Raw genomic sequence first — 7976 nt, 5'->3', positions numbered from 1 at the left:
TGCTTGTGCTCTGCCACCGCGGCTGGCCTGTTGCATGTGTCCTTGGCTTAGTTAGGTAGCTTAGTTAGGGCAGGAGCGTAGACTGTGGTCCAGGAGGATGCACTCATTTTCAGCTGCCCTTCCATTCACGTTGGGAAATGTCACGGGGCAGAAGTGCTCCAGGCCATGCAAATCTCCAGCAGGTCTGGGACTCTGCCTGTGGGCATGGCAGGGCTGAGGGAGGACCCAGGGGTGGGAGAGCAGGGATCCCCAAACCAGGCCCATGTCCCTGGAGTAACTGGAGGACTTGAGGAGCTGGCAGAGGGAGGCCTGACGTATAAGCTTTCCCTTGACAGTGAACATAATAGGCACCTCTATAGCACTGTGCCTCTCTGGTGCATGGGACAGCCATGCCTGCCTTGCTAAGGAGGCATGGGGGGGGGGGTGAGAATTAATTAGCTAAGCAAGGCTTGTTATTTCCCACTTTGCAAAATGGGAAGTGGTGCAAAAAGAGAAAGGAAGCGACTTGCCCAAGAATAAGCAAGCCAGTTATGCTAAGGAGTTAGGACTGAGGCACTTAGACCTGTGCCCAGAAGAAACCTCTCCAGATCCCACCCTGATTTATTTTGGGCCATTTGGTCTGCTTTTGTCTCCTGTGCTTTGCGGGCATTACCAGACCTCTGAGCAAGGCACCAGTCACCCAGCCCAGGAACGCTGATGGGAAAGACAAGCCTGGGCTTTGGAAGTAGTTACATATTTTTTCTACATACAATGTCTTGTCAACAAAACAGTTACTTTACATGGGCGTACACACACGCTTGCACACACGCATGCAAACCTGTTTGCTTAGGAAATGTTCCTGGCAAATTCTGGATTATTTTTCTCTGCAAACAATTCAACAGCTTGTTCTCGGGGAAGAAGAATGAATTTCTCAGAGGCCACGGTTGCTGCCAGGCCCCTACAGGCACCTTTCCCCTCTGCCAAGGAGCAGGATTTTGCTTTCACGTGTTCAGAGACCAAGCTGCTGCAGGGAGATCAGCGGTGTGTATGTGCAGGGCCGGCGTGGCTGCCACCACTGTTGTGACAGCACGTTGCAGTTGCTTGAGCCCAAGGCCTGCCGGATAAGGAGCAGCTCTGATAAACAGCCCTCCTATTTCTAGCACTAGCACGCGTCCCAATTTGGACCCCTGCTATTCGGTCACCTGTAACAGCTTCCAAGTTAATCCAGAGGCATGCACAGAGTTTAGCCAAGGATCAGCCATTAATGGCTAAGGTATTTCAGAAAACAAGTGAGGAATGCCCTTGGAATGAGTCTCCCGGCAGCCTGGAGGATACACAATCCAGTTTAGGTCACTTTGGACCGGGCTGTGTGTTCACACCAGGTGAGTAAGACACCGCTGTGCAGAGCCTGCATCACGTAGGTCTCATTTATGTCCTGCTTGAAGGGTGTGAGCAATGCCTGGGCACTTTGCACAGAGGTTGCTTTTCCCTTATCAGGACCCTCAGCTTGTCAAAGAAGTGACTTGCTGCGAATTCAGAGGTGCGCTGTTCATCGTCCTTGCGGTTGCGTAGTGGAGCTGCAAGTCTGAGCTGCTTCAGCTTCTCCCCCCGCACGCCACCCCTGGCGTGAGTGCCCCAGGCAAACACAGGGGAGGGGAGGGGGCTCGGGGCAGGTTTGTGCACGCATGGTGAAACCACTGCGTTCCAGCAGCCTGGCAGGAGCGAAGTGTCCTTTCCTTTCCTGAGAGCAGAGCTCTTTCTGTTGCAGCATTTGCAAGTCGTTCAAGTCACCAGCAAAACTTTCCGTGTTTAGTCTGGGCGGCTCCTCTCCGGCTTTGGGAATGGGATATGGATATTGCGTTGCCTGGTCACTGTGGCCTGCAGTCCACTCTGGGCTGGTGTTCACCCAGTACAATGGCAAGGGGACCTTGTTCTTGTAGAGTGCTGTACCTTGGTGCGGGGCAGGATCTCAATGCGCCCTGTAATACAGCTGTCCATCGCTGCCCCATCGAATGTATGGGGAAATGGTTAGTTTTCTGTTGCCTCATGCTGGACTAGACTTCAGCAGCAGTAGTTTCCCCCCCACCCCGTCTCAACAATTTCTATGAAAACCGAGCTCCTGACAAACAACACGTTTCACGCAAGCACACATTTGTTTTCAAAGACAAGGTTCATGGCAAACCAGATTATTTTTCTCTGTAAACAGTTCAACAGCTTGTTTTCAGGGCCGTGGAAGTGAATTTCTCAGAGGCCACGGCTGTTGTCAGTCCTCTGACCTTCCCAGCCATCTTCCACCTCTGCCAAGGAGTGAGACTTTGCTTGCACGTGTTTGGAGACCAAGCCAAGATCAGCTGTCCGAACGGAGAGTGTCGTTCATGAGCAGCTGATGGGGCTGCTGCCACCGTGGCGAGCACACGTCCTCAGTTGAAAGCAAGGCCTGCCCGATGAGAAGGAGCCACTGTGATAACCTATTTCTAGTCCCTGCACATGTCCCAAGCTGGACCCTGGCTAATTTTGTCACCTGTAACAGCGTCCAAATTAAACTGTGGGCCAGGATCACGCATGCCTGCAAACAGCCAGCAAACGGGTAAAGTATGCAGGAAAACAAGTGGGAAATGCCCTTGAAATGCATCTCTTGGCAGCCTTGACCGTACACAGCTAGTTCTAAGGTGGGCTAAGCCGCATCGTGTGTTCGCACTGTCCGCTCTGCATTGCTTGAGTCTGATTTCAAACCTTGCTTGAAAGGCATGAGCGATGCCTCGTGCCAGCCACTTTGCACAGAGGCTGCTTTTCCCTCATTGGCACCCACAGCCTGTCAGAGCAATGACTTGCTGGGAATTCAGAGGTTCATTGTTCATCATCCTTGCAGACGCTCAGTGGAGCTGCAAGTCTGAGCTGCTTCAGCTTCTCTCCCCCCACCAGCCACCCCTGGCCTGAGTGCTCCAGGCAAACAGTGGAGGGGAGAGGGTTCGGGGCAGGTTTGCGCACGCACGGTGAAACCACTGCGTTCCAGCAGCCTGGCAGGAACAAAGTGCCCTTCCCTTCCCTGAGAGCAGAGCTCTTTCTGCTGCAGCATTTGCAAGTCGTTCGTGTCACCAGCAAAACTTTCTCCGCTTCGTTCAGGGGGCTCCTCCCTGCCTTTGGGAATGGGGTATGGACGTTGCATTACCTGGTCATTGTGGCTTGCAATCCAGTTTGGCCAGTAGTCACCCACGATAAGAGCAAGGGGACCTTGTTCTCATAGAGTGCTGTACCTCACAGAGTCTCAGACTGATTTATGTACCACTGCCCCCATTACACCTATAGCGGAGTTGTTTCCATTATGGGTGGTGGGTCTCAGTGCAGTCTGTATAGGCCAGAGAAGCTAATCACTGTGGCACTATTTAGTGCAAGCAGTTAGTCAGGGTCTGGACTGATGGGGCATGGTACTGAGCTACAAAGACAAGCATCGGGAGTGTTGGGTGTAGCCCTATTGGTCTAAGGACATAGGCAGACAAGGTTCTTTGGGTAAAAACAGTATCTTTTATTAGACCAACTAAAATAGATGGAAAAATTATTTGCAAGCTTTCAGGTACAAACATCCTTCTTCAGACAGAAGGAGCGTCAGGGCGTTTGTAACCAAAAGCTTGCAAAGAAGAATTGTTCCAACTGTTTTAGCTGGTCTAATAAAAGATGCCAGATTTACCCAAAGGACCTTGTCTGCCAAAGACAAGCGTCTGCTTTTCAGCATTTGTACAGCTTCATCCTAACTTCTGGGATGTGGCGAGCCCTGTAGACACTGACGCTGGGACAGCTGCACCTGTCCTGAAAACTGAGTTCTGCGCTTACTGGGATAAATCCTGCCCCATAGGTGTTGTCTCAAGATCCAGCTGTAGAGCGAGTGTGGGCAGCGGCCCTGCAGAAAGGGTCAGAGACCCAAGCCCCTTACCGTGCTTGTCCCGTGAGTGAACTCGGGTCCCGGTGCAGTCCTATTTCTGTACAGGACCAAAAGAAACACGATGCCTTTCTCTTTTGGAAGCTTGTCAAGCTTTCTCAGGTATGTGTGTGCTTGAAACCAGAGTGAACTCAGCCCCAGGGTCACGCAATATCTTTGGAGGTAGACTGGAAACTTCTGATCTGCATTAGGGGCAAGTTGGGCATTGAGGAAAGCAGGTTGACAGATGGCGTTCTTTAGGAGAGACTCGGGGGCTTGCCTGAGAAAATCTGCTGTGCTTCCGTGGGGCTTCAGTTCAGCAATCGCTGCGAAGTACAAGAACCTCATTCTCTGGGCTATCTTGGCATGAAGTCACTGGGACTCGAGCAGTTCAACTGGGCACCATTATGTAGGTGGCAGACTCCTACATTGACAGCAAAGAGGACGTCGAGACAGCTGGATTGGAAGAGTGATGAGGACGGCAGCAGTGGGTCCCCTCCAGCAGCAGTGACACAGAATGAACTAGTTTCAGACCCGGTACTTGGGAACCAGACTAAGAGATAAGGGTTTGAGGGAGCAATGCTTTGTGGACAGAGCGCCATTCCCTTTGAGCGTATATTGTAATGGGTGTGTGGGGTTTCCTCTGTTGGGTTAAGGAGGTAATGAACAGTGACTAGAAGGTATAAATATACATAAAACGTTTATATGTATTTTAACAACCCCCCCCCCAAAAAAAACAAAACAACTTCTAGCTCTCTGAAAGCCAGTGGGGTACGCCAAGGACAAGCCACAGGAGGGGTGCGCAGCTCACCGGGCACTGTCCCAAGACGACTGGAATCGAGCACTAAGCTGCATCCACTTCACCGCAGTAACACACCTCATGCCAGTATTCAGCCTCATTGATCTCACATGGCAAATCACAGACCAGTTAAGAGGACAGGAGTGAGAACAATTCTTGGCATAGTGAGGGCATAAAAAAAAGCAGCATGGGAAGTCTCTGCGGTGAGTACGGTGTAGATTGCAGGGTATACGTCCTCCAAGGTGTCGAGAAGAGTGCGCCAAAATAAGCATCCCTGAAGATTGCACATTGCTAGCACAAGGGGACTGGATGGTAGTATTCATGGCATGGGATCTGTGATATTCACTTCTGCTGGGTGACCTGACACCACTTACCCCTTTGAAAGACTATCTTGGGGACCCTGACTGCAGCTGTCTTCTGAGTCTTGGCTGTTGGCTGAATTCCCAAAACCCTCAAAGAAAAAAAAAATCCTTGCTTGTCTCTCTGGATATGTTTATCTCTGAAGTACTAAATTTAGCCTGGAGGCTTTTGAAGTATGCAGCTCTTGGCCTGCAAATAGCAAGCCAGGAGTTTTTAAAAGACAGCAGCCGGCGCTCTTGAGGTGGACTGGCAGGTCAGAGAAGGTTGGGGCATTTCAGCATTCACCAGCTCCACCACACTACCAAGGCCCAAGCAAAGGTCCTGAATGCCCTGGCTTCATCACGTCCAACTGAGCGGTCTCTAATCCTAAAGTTCAACAATTCTGTCTGTTCCACAAAACCTCGTTGCTTTAAGTTCATAACCCTTGAAACTGGATAACTCTGAAGAGGGAGGGGGCAGAAGGCAGAGGTGCCCTCTTATTTATCACAATCAATACAAATTGTCCGTTTACTTAGGACCTGATGAAGAAAAGATGGTTCAGGTTGCTGAGCGTAGCTTAGCTCAAAGCCTCAATAATGTTTAGTTGCCACAACGGAGAAGAAAAGTTTCTTTTCACTTACTAAACTTGCCTGTTATCCCCTGGCAGGTTAACCAGTTGTGTATAATGTGAATGAGGTCTCTTAATATACGGTTGAGAGAGTTTGTTCTCCTTTATTCAAAAATTCTTGGCTCCAAACATGTCTTCATTTATAAAATTACTTCAAACCTCCGATCTCTACTCAAGGGCAGGTAGGACAGGGTGGCACCTTAGAAATACAACAGTCATTTAGAAAGGCCAGGCTGATGAAGTACCGGTGAATTTGAATTACTCTTGATGTGAGAGAGAGGAGACTCCTACAGAAGAGCGATCCTATGTTTTGTTCTCAAACCCCTTATAAAAGTGTCATGCTGAAAACCCTAAATAGACGTGTAAGTCCCTGATTTATCTATGCAACAAATACACCACAGAAAGCAACTAGCTAGCCTTGCTCACACAGTCTGCTGTGGTAGAGATCGAGTCACATTTGCACTTGATCAAGGTAGGTAGAATACTGTTGTCATCAATGTCCCTTTATTTTGTAGCACGCGCTGGAGATTTTCCAGGAAGGCCAGAAAAGCCTTAAAAATGTCCAAGCAGGTGCTAACCCCAACCCCACCCCCGCAAAACAAATCTTTTTAGGGTCCTTCGGTACCTTCAGTCTATAATTATAAGAGCACGTTTGAGTAAACTACAAAAAATCAGTAAAATAGTATAATTTGATAGCTTTTATTTTATAAAAAGACTGAAAAGCAGGGTTTTTTTGTTCTATTGTTACATCACTGCTTAGGTTTCTGAAGAGAAGATTCTTGTGCTTAATATTTAAAAAATGATAAATAGATTTGTAGCACTAAGAAATCGATTTTTCTTAGATAAATTATCTGAAATTAAATGAAAAAACATTATTTCCATTGCACGTTAAGATTACTGCTACAGCACCTATACAGCATTTAACATGTTCAGAGCTTTGCACATCTGCTAAATAATGAGCCCCGAGACTCATACCATTGGCATTTTATCTCATCCCACCCCTGGAACTATGTTACAAACATGAATATGGTAGATAGTGATATTAAGGAAGTCACTGACTGATTGGAATATACTGAAAAAGAGTCTTTTTTACCATTAGGTCCTAGCTGAAGGCTGTTCTTCTGCAGGGTACAAATGTAAATATGCTTTGGCAGTCTTTCATATATGTTTTGTGCTATCCTTTTTTTTTTCTTCTTTTTTTCTTACTCCACATCTCCATACTGCACACTAAAGGCGTGGAACAAAAGCAAATCAGTCGTGCTGGCAGAGTGATCCAGAGAAGACCTGGACATGATCTCGTTAAACTAAAAACCACTTTGTTCTCAATGATGCCATTTGTCGCAGCTCGTTGGAAGCGGGGAACTGGAACATGCATCTCCCCATAATGTTTTCATTAAGCATGGGTACAGGGCGGTGGTTTGAGTTTATATAGAAATGGAGGGCTGATTTTTCTCATGGCAAGATGAACTGGGAGGACTAAAAAGTGTGTCTTTAATCTGTGCCACTACTGGCTGGAATTTTAAGCTTTTATTCTGAGAGAGACCGATTTTGCTCCCCTTTTTGCTCCCCTGTCCTAGAGCAGGGCTCCACTGCATTAGCGTGTTTTTTTATAAGCCCACTTACGACTTCAGTGGAGAAAGGCATTGTACAGTGAGAGTAAAGGGGCTCTGAATACGGCCCAAAATTACACTTTCCACTGCAGCAAATCTGTGGCAAAATAAGGGCCTGCAAATGCTGCAAAGCCAATGTTGTCCTGGATATGGCAAAATTTGGGGGCATGGCTCAATGTAGTGTTTCCTTCTGGCTAAACGGGCCTTTATTTTGCACATGCAGCTTTTGTTGAAGTCAATGAGGCATTGGACCTTTTTGCTTTTGCCAGGACAACTTAAACACAAGAGAAATGCTCAACTGGAACTTACAACACAGTGTTTCTCAAATACCATTTTTACATTGAAATCCATCCCAGCATGTGTGAGTGTGTTCATTTTTTTTTTCCAAGCAGGGGGAGTGTGGTCTCATGCATTTAATACAATGCCTAAAGATTTTCCAGGCTCGGGGGCATTCTCCCCATACGTGCTTTTTGACAGCTTATAATAGCTTTAAAGATGAAAGAGGGAAGTTGAGGAAGGCTTTCACTTTTAAATTAAAACCAGCATTTGGAAATCCAGGCGTGACTGTTTTGGTAACTGCAGAATATTTCTTCTCATTTCATTATGGGCATTCCCCTTTTGATTTACTTTAGCTCCACTCTCTGTTGCATTTAGATAATAGCATTTTTGCTTTTTGTTAGGCGCTGGCACACTGCTTGCGTATTTGGC

At 47.6% G+C, this 7976-nt stretch overlaps 1 long non-coding RNA gene across 1 annotated transcript in view; it reads right to left on the bottom strand.

Annotated features, from left to right (window-relative positions):
- The window catches only part of LOC109295287, a 21995-nt gene extending 16945 nt beyond the window's left edge, over positions 1-5050 (bottom strand). The window contains exons 1-2 of the long non-coding RNA XR_002096717.1: positions 5038-5050; positions 948-954 (exon numbers count right to left, since the gene is read on the bottom strand). This is a non-coding gene — a long non-coding RNA (uncharacterized LOC109295287). The remainder of the gene's footprint in view (positions 1-947; positions 955-5037) is intronic.
- Positions 5051-7976: the final 2926 nt, after the last annotated feature.

The sequence above is a fragment of the Gavialis gangeticus genome, unplaced genomic scaffold (genome assembly GCF_001723915.1).
Source record: "Gavialis gangeticus isolate Ggan-Ray unplaced genomic scaffold, GavGan_comp1, whole genome shotgun sequence".
Lineage (NCBI taxonomy): Eukaryota > Metazoa > Chordata > Crocodylia > Gavialidae > Gavialis > Gavialis gangeticus.
This window is presented reverse-complemented; position numbering and strand designations above follow the sequence as displayed.